Consider the following 15,422-nt stretch of genomic DNA (forward strand, 5'->3'; position numbering starts at 1 on the left):
ACTGTAAGGGCCCTTTAACACCAAATGAATCCGAATCAATCAGAATCAAGTTGAATCTGGTTGACCAGGATTCGGCTTCTGGTCGAATCTGATTCAATCGGGTTTGATTCGAGGTCGCACTTGATTCAACCTGTCAGATTCCTCGTCGGGTCAGTCTTGAATCAACAACCATACGAGATGGACGTGGAGTTATTAATTTTAAAAATTAAAGAAAATAGTGCAATTTATGACGCCAGTGATAAAAAACACTATTGCATTTAAAACAACTGCGTCCGTGATGATAGCTCAAAAGCAACTAAAAGAAGGAAAACAAAAAGAAGACGAAAGGATTTTTATAGATTCATGTTGATTCAGCTGGTGGAGATGACGAATCAGATTCAATTTGATTCGGAGTGATCCAGATTGATTTGGATTCGTTTGGTGTGAAAGGGGCCTTAATAAACAATTCTCTGGCTGCTAAGTTTTTTATTCTTCCGAATTGCTATAGGAACTTCAAGAACCGTTTTGAGTGCAGCATGAAGTTCCAAGGAAGCTACACACCTTGTACACTAAAATTTGATATATTGGGATCGGATAACCATCTTTTCAATAAGGTTTCCATTTACATCAAAAAAATCTGTTATTTTCCCATTTAGATAAAACAAGTTGTCAAGTATTTAGGGTTGAATTTAGATGGAAAACTTTTGCACATATCAAAAACAAGAGAAAACAGTTAGTTAATGAAACTGGCTACTTAACAGAAGGTCTCAACTAAGACTCGAAAATAAATTACACATCTACAAAGCTATATTCATACCAATCTGGTAGAGAACTATGGGGATGCAGAAAACCTTCAAATACGAAGATATTTCAATCCAAAACACTCTGTATGTTGAATAGAGCCCACTGGTATCCCTAACTGAACAATTCATAATGATCTGAACATTCCACTGATCAAAGATGTGATGAAAAACTATTCCACGAGATAGAAAATTCGATCCATCGAGAAGATCTTAATAAATACTCTTAGAGAGTGAGAGATGACTCATTTTAGTGACTTATAGACAATTTACTTATTATTCTGCTTGTAGAGAGGATTGTGAAAGTCGATGGTTAAATTGCGAAAGCTCGTAGGTCGATTTGTTGAAATTTTATAGGTGGAAGCCTACTAAACGGGTTAGGTTAGATTAGGTTAGGTTAGGTTAGGTTAGGCTAGGTTACGTTAGATTAGGTTAGGTTAGGTTAGGTTAGGTTAGGTTAGATTAGGTTAGGTTAGATTAGGACAGGACAGTTATATATTTTTCATATCAATCTTGCTAGCTTTTGAAAGATGCCACTACAAGCATCAAAAACTGCTCATGAACTTATGAGACTTTGCGGTTTAGAGGAATAATTTATTTAAAAAATTTTCACATCTAAAACCCACAAATGATAAAAATTGACTCACGATGTTTTGCAATTTCACCACCGAAGTGCTGTATATCAATAAAAAAAACTTTTTGTCGTCTGAATTTTTTTATCGTTCAGTAAACACTCGATAATCACTTTCGAATGTTTTAATCCATCTTTAAATTGTTTTTAATATACTTAGTTCTTGATTTTAGGCCTCTTCTGTTTTAAAATTAGTTTTTTTTAATAATTTTCAAAAGATAAAATTTGATAATATGATAAAGACTTAAAGAAAAGTCGAAACGTCAAATTTTATTTAAAAAAAAAATAATTTTAAACCAGAGGAGACCTAAAATCAAAAAGATTTAGAAACATTAAGATAGTGAATAGTTTAGTTAAGTGTATAAGTGTTAAGGAATAGACTAGTGTATAAAAGATAGTAAATTCCTTTAATTTCTTATTTCTTAGACCTTTTGATGTATTAATGTATCAAATTGTTCTTGATTTTAGGCCTATTCTGTTTTAAAATTAGTTTTTTTTAATAATTTTCAAAAGATAAAATTTGATAATATGATAAAGACTTAAAGAAAAGTCGAAACGTCAAATTTTATCTAAGAAAAAAATAATTTTAAACCAGAGGAGACCTAAAATCAAAAAGATTTAGAAACATTAAGATAGTGAATAGTTTAGTTAAGTGTATAAGTGTTAAGGAATAGACTAGTGTATAAAAGATAGTAAATTCCTTTAATTTCTTATTTCTTAGACCTTTTGATGTATTAATGTATCAAATTGTTCTTGATTTTAGGCCTATTCTGTTTAAAAATTAGTTTTTTTTAATAATTTTCAAAAGATAAAATTTGATAATATGATAAAGACTTAAAGAAAAGTCGAGACGTCAAATTTTATCTAAAAAAATAATTTTATACCAGAGGAGACCTAAAATTAACAAGATTTAGAAACATTAGGGGCCATCTATAAAGTACATCACACGTTAATGGGAAGGGAGGGTATCACTGAAGTGTGACATCGTGTGACAAGGGGCATGGGGGGTCAATAGTTTTGTGACGTCACATGTTAAAATTTAAAATACTAAAACGCAAAGTTTGGATGTGAATTGAAAATTTAAAAAATTTTATGAAAATTTGGACTTATGTTGATTTTATTAGATTATTATTTAATAAAAATAAGTAAAAAATGAAAATAGCTGTTTTCTCTCGATAATTTTTAAATACATACATAAATTTAAAAAATGTGTGACGTCACATCAGGAGGGGGGGTTATAAAAATGTGACAACCTGCGACAAGAACGGAGGGAGGGGTTCAAAAGTCCTAAAATTCGTGTGACGTACTTTATGGATGGCCCCTTAAGATAGTTAATAGTTTAGTTAAGTGTATAAGACTTAGTGAATAGTCTAGTGTATAAAAGATAGTGAATTCCTTCAATTTCTTATTTCTTAGACCTTTTGATGAATTAATGTATCTAAATGTTCTTGTTTTTGGTTATCTTCTGTTTTAAAATTAGTTCTTTTTTAATAATTTTCGGAAGATACAATTGTTTTTAATATCCTTAGTTTGGGGTATTACTTTTTTATTTACGAATATAGTAATTATGATGTAATGTAGTTAATTTTTGCACTTTTGTTATTTATATCTTCTGTCCCGTTTACATCTATCATTGTACCTAAGTTTTTAACTTGTTCAATCTTATATTTATCTTTGTCGCTTCTTCTCCAATCACCATTACTTTTGTCTTGTTCTTCTTTATTTTCATACCATAACTCTTTTCCTTTTTTTTTTGTTATTAGCAACCTCGTCTGCAAGAGCTTCTCCATTGATGTTAATTATTTGTAATTGTGATTATTCCATACATATTTGAGATTAGGAATAATTTGAAATCAATAAATCATTGTTAAACGGTTATTAATTGATTAATTGTTTAAAAATATAGTCCGAATGTCGTAATGTCTTACTTTCATTTATTAATGTTTGCATGGACGATGAAAATTACAACAACTGTTCATTTATACATGGAAAATATCGATTTTTTTATTAATAATTGTTTTAAGAACGCGTATATAATTCCACTGATTTTTTTCTTGTGAAGTTTCATAATTAATTTTGTAAAGCTAGTAAAACGCAACTAATAAACGATTTTGTTGGAAAAGAAATAAGAATTAATTATTCGCTAGGTGTGATTTTGAGGTAGTTATGTGTAATTGTATTGTTGTTACGTGGCACGAATATGTTCGATTTAAATTTCTCATCCTAATTGAGATTCATTAATGTTAATGATATGGGAACTATGTAACGCTAGATAAGGAAGAAGAATTTACCGTTTTTCATAAATATCATTAACTAACAACTAATGAAAAATATTTAAATCAAAATTCCAGTGAAAATAATAAACTTTTTAGTTTTACTTACAACTACAGCTCGTACACATCTACATGTTTGTGAATGAGTATTGATATTCAAATTAAGACAAAAATGGTCATTAGACTGAGCCGTCACGACTTAAATAACGGGGGTCACTCTCGAATGTTGCCCAAATTATTTTACTAATTTGTAGGCTCCTTATAAATTAGGATCTTACATCGCCAGGGACAGGTAAACAAAAAATATTTTTGAATGAACTTTAACGCCTCCGGCCAAGTCTGCAGTCACACACAGAAAGGTGTATAATTTTAAAGGCACCTGTACGCCTGCTTTATACGAGGAAAGTTCAATTCTAAATCACCAAAAAAAATATTTTGGATTATTACAAATATAACTATTTATACGATTATTTTTAGTAAAAATAAGTATTTAAAATGAACAAAAATATAATAAAAACGAATCACGATAAAAATAAAAAAAAACTAAGTTTCGAAAAAAGTAGAAAAGCGAAGCTCCAGTGGTCAAAGTTTGGACGTTATTAGAAAAAACCTGAAGCACAGATTTTAAACTACAAAATTCTGATTTAATTGGATGAAAGTGTGAAAATCGAGACGATGTAAAAACAAAAAAATATTGTTATAATCAAAATAGTTACGGCACTGTTGACGGTATCATTAAAAATATTCAAATTTTCGTTAAAAACCAAGTACGTAGCTAGCCGAGCTCATTAAATTAAATTCTTGATTAAGATCCTCGTCGACGATTAGCAGTAAATTGTTATCATTAGGGCAATTTTGTAATTTTAACAGCCGCATACATTACCTATTCACTGAGCTCACAAAGCTTTAGATAAATGAACACATTTCATTTTTTTAACGGAAACGATTTTTTAAAAGCTTCGCCTTATTTACAATGAAATTTTTTTTAATGGTTTCGAATCAATTTGCCGTTAACTTTTCTATTCTATCTTAGAAATCACGAATTACTAGACTTGATCGGTTAATTGGGAACGATTAATTTTTGGTTATAAGAATAAATTATTATGTTAAGAAGATCTATCCGAAATTACAAATTACTTAACGTGGTTCAACATGTTAAACTTTCCTCCCCAATATTTAAAAATGTTAACAGCAGCTTAGATATTTTGCTTTGTTTTTTTTTTCTATTATTTCAGACGCCTTTGAAGGCGACCTATGGAGACATATAGATTGTAGAATGATTAAGCACCCTTTGTAATTTTAGAATTGAATGACAACTAGACAGGAACAATCGTTGGCACTTAATGATAACGAAAACAGGCCACCCTCGCTTATCTTAATTGGCTCGTTTTGGTAGAATTCACACCTTTAGTGAGCAAATCTAATTTTAGTAACTTTTCGTGTAAATTATAACAGACGTCAGTTTTTAGAATTGTAGATTATTTTTTCGTTGTATATTATTCATTTAAAAATATTTCTTTTTCTTTTGTATAAATATTTTCACAATTTCCATAACATATTATTCAACTTCAATAATTATTTTAACCAAGTTGAGAATTAATACATTTTCTAATATTCACTGAACAATCACAAAATGATAAATAGATTAATTAATTACCATAAGAAAGTAAACAGTTGTCATGTGTCATTACTGTCAATGTCAATTGTCAAGATTAATAATTTTAATTTCCCAAACGCTTTTCTGATGTTACGTGTTCTAAAAATCAATGATCAACATCAAATTATCGATTGTTTAAAATCATTTTAGTGATTTTTCAAATTTAAATATAAAACATTCGAAATATCAAGCTTATCCCAGCTATATATATATATATATATATATATATATATATATATATATATATATATATATATATATATATTATAGTAAATCGAGAATATTCAAATGCTTTAAATATAGATACGATTCTCGGAAAGCATCAAATTGATGCGTTATCATCTGGCAATTTCCCTATAGAAGAGTTTTTAAGTGAATTTTTATATTCCGTTCTTTTTGAAAAACAAAAGTGGGTTTTTTTCACTGTAGCTGGAACTAGTAAAAACAATTCAATACTTAATGTATCAAATCATACAACAGCCAAAATATCAAAGAATAATTAAAGACATTGACATTGAACTGGGTGGTAATAAACAACGTATTCTGTGTTGTAAATTTTAAAAGAACCGCGAAAATAAATTAGTTCTGTCACGTACCATCGAGGGCACTGGCATCGAAAATCCGCCATGTTGTTACCACTGAATAACAAGTAAATTTGCATTGTTTCTTAGGTTATGTTGGAAGTTTTTTATGTGTTTATGAAACAAATTTTTTATAATACTGACTTTCTGTTAATTTTTTATGTGTTATGGCTAAAGATCTCTTTTTTTAATGAGAATTTAAGTGCCCAAAAAACAAATTTTCAATACCCCGATATAGGTGGTGAGAAAATTTTTATTCATAAATAATGCGCGATTGACTTGAAAATATTATTACTACAATTTACTTTTCTGCCAGATGTGCGATATACCTACTTACTCCTTATACTCCATATGTCGTATTCAAATGAAATATAAATTTTCAACAATTTTTTCCATGATTTCGTTCCGTTTTTATCAGAAATAATCTTCAACAACCGCCGATTTCCTGTATTTCTACCTAATTAATTCCCCCCAATTATAATTTTCCAATTTCGGAAACCGCTAATAGTGGTACACCATTAAAAATAAATTTATATTTAACCTCAAAATAATTGCATATTAAGTGTAGTTACCGAAAGGTAAAAGCTGCTGTTCAACGTTTTTTTTTATCCTTTTTCGGAATTATTCGGACAGATGGTGTCATTGATGGATACCTGTAATAAGTGTAACAAGGTTCGTTAGGTAATTTGGGGTGGAAATATATTTGTTTATACAAGATTTAACACAATGATTCTTTAAACTTAATTTTCATATATTTATATAAGAAATTTTATCTGATTTCAATTTGCACATTCTATTCGATGTTTTCAGACACATTCTTCTTAATCCTTTCCCTTTATCTAGTGTCTTATAACAATTATAGTCCCTCTTATACCCCTTCCCCTATTCTGTCTTATTGGTTTTATACCAGTTGCGTCTTAAGGTCAAATTTTAATCCGGGTTACTGTAAGGGTTGTCTATGAATTGCACCCCGAAGACCTTCCAAGAAATATACTACTACATAAAGATAGTGAATAGTTAAGTGAATAAGTGTTAGTGAGTAGTCAAGTTTATAAGTGTTAATGAATAGTCTAGTGTATAAAAGATAGTGAATTCCTTCAATTTCTTATTTTTTAGACCTTTTGATGTATCAATGTATCTAAATGTTCTTGATTTTAGGTATCTTCTGTTTTAAAATTAGTTTTTTTCAATAATTTTCGGAAGATAAAATTTGATAATATGATAAATACTTAAAGAAAACTCGAGACGTCAAATTTTATCTAAAAAAACTAATTTTAAACCAGAGGAGACCTAAAATCAACAAGATTTAGATACATAAAGATAGTGAATAGTGGAGTGTATAAGTGTTAGTGAGTAGTTAAGTGTATAAGTGTTAATGAATAGTCTAGTGTATAAAAGATATTGAATTCCTTCAATTTCTTATTTCTTATAAATTAGTTTTTGATAATTTGAAAACATGATAAAGACTTAAAGAAAAGTCGAAACGTCAAATTTTATCTAAAATAACTAATTTTAAACCAGAAGAGACCTAAAATCAACAAGATTTAGATACATAAAGATAGTGAATAGTGGAGTGTATAAGTGTTAGTGAGTAGTTAAGTGTATAAGTGTTAATGAATAGTCTAGTGTATAAAAGATAGTGAATTCCTTCAATTTCTTATTTCTTATAAATTAGTTTTTGATAATTTGAAAACATGATAAAGACTTAAAGAAAAGTCGAAACGTCAAATTTTATCTAAAATAACTAATTTTAAACCAGAGGAGACCTAAAATCAACAAGATTTAGATACATAAAGATAGTGAATAGTGGAGTGTATAAGTGTTAGTGAGTAGTTAAGTGTATAAGTGTTAATGAATAGTCTAGTGTATAAAAGATAGTGAATTCCTTCAATTTCTTATTTCTTATAAATTAGTTTTTGATCATTTGAAAACATGATAAAGACTTAAAGAAAAGTCGAAACGTCAAATTTTATCTAAAATAACTAATTTTAAACCAGAGGAGACCTAAAATCAACAAGATTTAGATACATAAAGATAGTGAATAGTGGAGTGTATAAGTGTTAGTGAGTAGTTAAGTGTATAAGTGTTAATGAATAGTCTAGTGTATAAAAGATAGTGAATTCCTTCAATTTCTTATTTCTTATAAATTAGTTTTTGATAATTTGAAAACATGATAAAGACTTAAAGAAAAGTCGAAACGTCAAATTTTATCTAAAATAACTAATTTTAAACCAGAGGAGACCTAAAATCAACAAGATTTAGATACATAAAGATAGTGAATAGTGGAGTGTATAAGTGTTAGTGAGTAGTTAAGTGTATAAGTGTTAATGAATAGTCTAGTGTATAAAAGATAGTGAATTCCTTCAATTTCTTATTTCTTATAAATTAGTTTTTGATAATTTGAAAACATGATAAAGACTTAAAGAAAAGTCGAAACGTCAAATTTTATCTAAAATAACTAATTTTAAACCAGAGGAGACCTAAAATCAACAAGATTTAGATACATAAAGATAGTGAATAGTGGAGTGTATAAGTGTTAGTGAGTAGTTAAGTGTATAAGTGTTAATGAATAGTCTAGTGTATAAAAGATAGTGAATTCCTTCAATTTCTTATTTCTTATAAATTAGTTTTTGATAATTTGAAAACATGATAAAGACTTAAAGAAAAGTCGAAACGTCAAATTTTATCTAAAATAACTAATTTTAAACCAGAGGAGACCTAAAATCAACAAGATTTAGATACATAAAGATAGTGAATAGTGGAGTGTATAAGTGTTAGTGAGTAGTTAAGTGTATAAGTGTTAATGAATAGTCTAGTGTATAAAAGATAGTGAATTCCTTCAATTTCTTATTTCTTATAAATTAGTTTTTGATAATTTGAAAACATGATAAAGACTTAAAGAAAAGTCGAAACGTCAAATTTTATCTAAAATAACTAATTTTAAACCAGAGGAGACCTAAAATCAACAAGATTTAGATACATAAAGATAGTGAATAGTGGAGTGTATAAGTGTTAGTGAGTAGTTAAGTGTATAAGTGTTAATGAATAGTCTAGTGTATAAAAGATAGTGAATTCCTTCAATTTCTTATTTCTTATAAATTAGTTTTTGATAATTTGAAAACATGATAAAGACTTAAAGAAAAGTTGAAACGTCAAATTTTATCTAAAATAACTAATTTTAAACCAGAGGAGACCTAAAATCAACAAGATTTAGATACATAAAGATAGTGAATAGTGGAGTGTATAAGTGTTAGTGAGTAGTTAAGTGTATAAGTGTTAATGAATAGTCTAGTGTATAAAAGATAGTGAATTCCTTCAATTTCTTATTTCTTATAAATTAGTTTTTGATAATTTGAAAACATGATAAAGACTTAAAGAAAAGTCGAAACGTCAAATTTTATCTAAAATAACTAATTTTAAACCAGAAGAGACCTAAAATCAACAAGATATAGATACATAAAGATAGTGAATAGTTATGTGTATAAGTGTTAGTGAGTAGTTAAGTTTATAAGTGTTAATGAATAGTCTAGTGTATAAAAGATAGTGAATTCCTTCAATTTCTTATTTCTTAGACATTTTGATGTATTAATGTATCTAAATGTTCTTGATTTTAGGTGTCTTCTGTTTTAAAATTAGTTTTTCTTAAAAAGTTTTAGAAGATAAAATTTGATAATATGATAAAGACTTAAAGGAAACTCGAAACGTCAAATTTTATCTAAAAATAACTAATTTTAAACCAGAAGAGACCTAAAATCAACAAGATTTAGATACTTATAGATAGTGAATAGTTAAATGTATAAGTGTTAGTGAGTAGTTAAGTGTATAAGTGTCTCGTGTATAAAAGATAATGAATTCCTTCAATTTCTTATTTCTAGACCTTTTGATGTATTAATGTATCTAAATGTTCTTGATTTTAGGTATCTTCTGTTTTAAAATTAGTTTTTGATAATTTGATAATATGATAAAGACTTAAAGAAAACTCGAAACGTCAAATTTTATCTAAAAGTAACTAATTTTGAACCAGAAGAGACCTAAAATCAAGAACATTTAGATATATTAATACATCAAAAACTCTAAGAAATAAGATATTAAACAAATTTTACTAATTTCACTTCCCAGGATGAGAATACAAGTAATTGTTTGGAATTTCTTGACCTAACTTAAGCTTTATCTGTAGATAAGTAAAATGTAACTAATATAGACGTTTACAGATCCGGTTGACCGCAACTACTCTGCAATTTGTCTGTGCATTTCCTTTATTTGGTTTATCAATTATTTCGTCGTTTTTACTAATATCTCTTGCCACTCGGTTAATCTGACCATATATTCATGCCAATTCAACTGAGGTTCATTTATTTTTCCTATCATTGATTCTTTTATTGTTACTTTTCTAATGCATTCCGTTTTAATCCTATTTCTCTAGCTTTTCCCTTTATCTTTTGTTCTAATTATTGCGTACGATAAATCCCATAATTTTTTCTCTTACTCATTTATAAAAGTGCAAATATTACAAGATTGACTAAAATCAAAAATTCGATTATAAATAATATCGTATATTAAAATAATTGATTTATATCGTGTACTTAGGTCGTATACGTACACGTAGGTATAAGTAAAAAATGAGATGAGATAGAACAATGTATTAAGATAATAACATCGTTCCCATGACGAGTTTGGTCCGTTATCATTATCACCGCCTGACTGTTCGACCTGCCGATAGCCGCCGACAAAATAAAATGACCCATTCACGATATGACATTAGTCATAAATACATAGTAGAGCATAACCACGTTTTATACAATAATTGGATGGGTAGAGACCAGCAATCAGTCCCACCAATGAATCGATCCCCAACCTCTTCTATATACCTCTATAGCTACAACAACGATTTCAACCTCTATAAGGAATGTATAATTTCTTAGACTTCGGAGTTAGGTAATGACGAAATGAGCACCGTTTCTTTCGATGTCACACCGAACCAAATTAAACTTTAAGATAGAATATAAGTTGGTAACGTGTAGAAGAATCATCCGGACGATTGTGACAGATGGACATTAAAGTTATAGTTGAAATAAGATAAGTAAAAGGACGACTGACTGAATGCTGTGTTTAATTCTTTTACAACCAATTTATTACGTTTCAAAGAGATGGACTCGATAGCGCAATATATTATTAAGATCGTACCCAATTGGTATTTATTGAAATTATAGAATTGATCGAGTCTGATGGGATCGGGATTTTTATAATTGTGCAGATATTAATCAATTTTAATAACAAAAAAATATATCGTGATGGAAAGTTTCCTCAACTATGAATATTCACTCTCAATTCCCTCTACTTACTAAATTTTCTGTTTATTTAACACCACCTATAAATAAAAGTAACCACCAAAACTTTTAATATAATATAGTAGTTGATTTCGAATAATTTCAATTCCCGAAAAACATTTTATTGGTATTATTACGACAGTAGAAACGGATGAAAACACCATCTCCGTGACAAATATCTCGTAATGGCAAATGATTAAGTATTAATAGATGTCCATTTGGGGAGAGAATGTTATCTCACCCCGGCTAATATTGTTTGTCGTCCGTATAAGTCAGTAGCGTTTCCAAAATATCTTTTAAAATGTTTATTCTACTCTACAATCCTTATTAATTGCTTACGAATTTGAATTATTGAATGTAGAATAGACCCCGAAGAAGTTTAAAAGTAAATAATGGGGTAAACCTCAAAAATATGAGTAAAATAATAACTTTTTTATCGTTCTACGATCTAAACAAAAGGAAAAGACTGAGTTGGAATGCATTTAGTAATCTGAGACATGTATTAAAGTCATACATACATGTCTAAGAACTGCGTAGATTGAAGATATCTTCCGACTGGATCTAAAATAACCAAAACCTAGCAAAACGGTCTAAATTATATCCAGCAGTAGACGAGACAGGTTACTAAATGATAATGACGAACGTGAAACTTAGTTTTCGGATTAGACAAGTTAAGTTAATGAATTCAATCATTAATATTGTTAAATTGCTTTAATACCATAATTATTTAATATTATAATTTATCCCCTTTAATATTTTTTATTCAGACTGTTGCACTGTGTTGTACGAGCTGGGGGATTAGTCTCTTTGGATGCTTTAGCGTGGACCTAATAACGAAGAGTTAACGCTTCCGGTTCACCGAATCTCTCGCTTTATTACTTCTATATAGTTTATTTATGAAGTTTCATATTTTCATTATAACGAATAACCGTTATAGTTATATGTTACACGTTTTCTGATACGACGAAAATGATAAAATACATTTTTTTCGATTGTCCAAAAATAAAAAAAAAAAAAAAACGACAAAAAATTGCATCGATAAAACGGGACAAATTGGTTGTTGCCGTTTTGGTCCATTCTACATGTGTTCAGTAGAGTGTAAGTGAAATATTTGACATCGAGGACTATTTGAAACGATCACTGTTGTAAATCCGGAACACCGGATTCCGGAATTTTATACGGACATACGACCGGAAATGGCCGCAAATTAATATTGATGAGCTAAACGATTACCATTTTGTTATTATATTAGGGCGAATGAAATCCATCGAATTCTATCAAGAATTTTATAAATTATATTCTATATAATCATTTCCCCAATAATTCTAATTCGTAATGTATATAGGGTGGTATATAACTGAAATGTTTTTTTAGAAACACATTTTACAAAAATGATTTGCACGCCATATTTTCTAATTAATATTACCACGTCTTTTATTAGTTTCACCTGTATTTTTTTATCTTCGTTACTGCCATTTTGGACTCGAATGTGCGCCTCTTTGCGCGATTATATTCTATTTAAACTTATGAAAGACTAAACTATAATTCAATCAAAATATCTGATTATCCTAAATATATTCGACAGGATTTATAAATTGCTTTTTGTATTCTTTGCTTGAGAGTAAGCTCGAGGGTGATCTAGGTAAGCGCGCAGTCCCAGACTCACGAAATCGTGATGCAACCATCAAAACATCCGTGCACTAAGGCTGGGCAATTATCAAAAAATATAATCGTATAAAGATTATATAAAATAATCAAAAATTATCGATTTATCGAAAATAATTAATTTTAGATTATTGGAAAATCGAAAATAAAGCTTCAAAAGAACGATTGTGGTTTGATTCGTACAAAAAACAAGATAAACAGAGTGAGTATACCACTAGGAACATACAGAAGACATTATGGTTTGATTCCCAATAAAAACAAACCAAATAATGAACCTACAGAAGATATTTGGAAGTAAGATTCTGAAATTGAATTATGTTGAAATGATTATTCAGAAAATAAATTTTTTAATCGTTAAAAATAGTGTGTTTGCCATAGCCGCGAAACTTTTTAACGACCTCAAGATTATCTTGCCTCGGCCGCAAGCGATCTCGGAGATATTTACCGATTATCCGATATTTTTCGATTATTTGATTATTTTCGATTAGTCGATTAATCGATTATTTTTTAAAATATATATCGATTAATCGCCCGATTAATCGATTATTTTGCCCACCACTACCGTACACCTCCAGTCCTAAATTTCGTTATCACAATTTTTACTGATTTAGGTGTACGAGGAAATTGATAATAAAAGAAAGGGATTTAGATCGAATCGAATCTAAATCTATCGATTACGTGCTAGAAGCTTTACTATTGAACGTAGAGCATTTTGAGATTAAATTTAAAAAAAAAATATGGTTAATAAATACGCGGAAGATTTAAGAAATTTTCTTTATCCGTATACTCATAAGTACAAAGATATTTCAACAATAATTATCAATGAAAACCACACCAACCGAAATCAAATTTAGGTAGTTAAATATATTTATAATGCCCAACTACTGTTTCAGTGAAGTATGTGATTTATAAAATTACTATAACTAAATACAACAAAAGTAAAAATGTTTCATCTTTAATTGACTCGGAGCATATTTTTGAACGTTGATACTCAAGTGAAACAAAATACATTTTAAGCCATTAATCCCTAATGGCATTATAATTATTGATATGTGGCGGCCATGATTAAAAAATGTATTCGGTATGTCAAGAAGGCAACGTTCATTTAATATCTGAAATATGGACAACAGCGGCGTCACTTATAAACAAAACAAAATAAATTTACATTTCGAGTTACTACCACTTTATTTGGGCCTTATACTTTCTTTGGAAAATTATTTAGAAAAAGAGCTCTTCCGCCCTAAATCGTACGTTTTTTGTATATCATTTAATTATCATCGACATTTATATAAATAGCGATTTATGTTTGTCAATTTACAGAGAAAACCACGTATCCTATTCCCGATAGTCCCGCCTTTGTCGGCACTGATTTTTTTTTATTTCTTTCTACACGTAATGAAGCAGCGAAGGCCACTTCTGATTTGTTCATTTAATAATAATTAGAGTTATAACCCACCCATATTCTCCCCGTAATGGATTTTATGGCTTCATGTTATAATCTACCAACTAATTGCAATTTAATTAATATATTGTGATGACTTTTACAATTTAAATGACAGTGGAATACGTACGTTTTAGGTTTGATGATAATTTATTTATGTATAGATCGAAATCTAGATAAATACATTATAATTGAGCAATAAACTAAAAATATATCCGGTACAGTATAACATCGATACAATTATTTCCAACATTATACTTGCCCCTTAGTATTTTCGCGTCCAATTAAGATACTAACCTTGTTGTTTTTCTCATTAATTGCCGCTAATAATAATACGTTTAAAATCATAAACCGTTTAAACTTATAAACGTATATAATAAAGAAAAAAACGTCTCTGGATTCTTTTCGTAACGTATTTACATCTGTATAATTGCGGAAAATCAAGTTGTAGAAAAATTAATTACAATTCATTATAAATCTCAATAATTATCGTATAATATACGGAAATTATTCTGACTGTGCAATTCGAATCAATTAAAGTCGTAAAATCGACAGAATCGAATTATAATACTAGAATAATTATTTACAATTATTCATTTTAATTATCAATTATCGCTTCGAATATACTATACAACAGGTAGCGTGTTTTATTCACATCACGCTTAGTGTCTAATAATCAGAATTCAGATTCAATAATCATCATTGAAAACACCAAATGAATCAACAAAGAAAAATTACTGGTACATTAAAAATGCTGGTTAAGTTAAAATATAAACATACAATGTATAAAAAGCATGTGGCTTTCATATTCATCGTCTGTATAGTATTGACATAGATAAAAAGTTTTTAAAATTTCTAGATTTCTCTATACATTTCAGGACATAATACGATATCTCTATCATAGATGGCGATAACAGTATCCGAATTAGTAAAATTTTAATAACGACATATAAGGAAATTATAGGTTATAATCTATTTCTTATTTTGTTTTAAGTACGATGGAGTTTTGATTAACGCTCCTGGAATAAACTATTCAATTCTGTAAACGTTTATAACACAGCCATCTAT

This window comes from Diorhabda sublineata, chromosome 1 (genome assembly GCF_026230105.1).
Source record: "Diorhabda sublineata isolate icDioSubl1.1 chromosome 1, icDioSubl1.1, whole genome shotgun sequence".
Classification (NCBI taxonomy): domain Eukaryota; kingdom Metazoa; phylum Arthropoda; class Insecta; order Coleoptera; family Chrysomelidae; genus Diorhabda; species Diorhabda sublineata.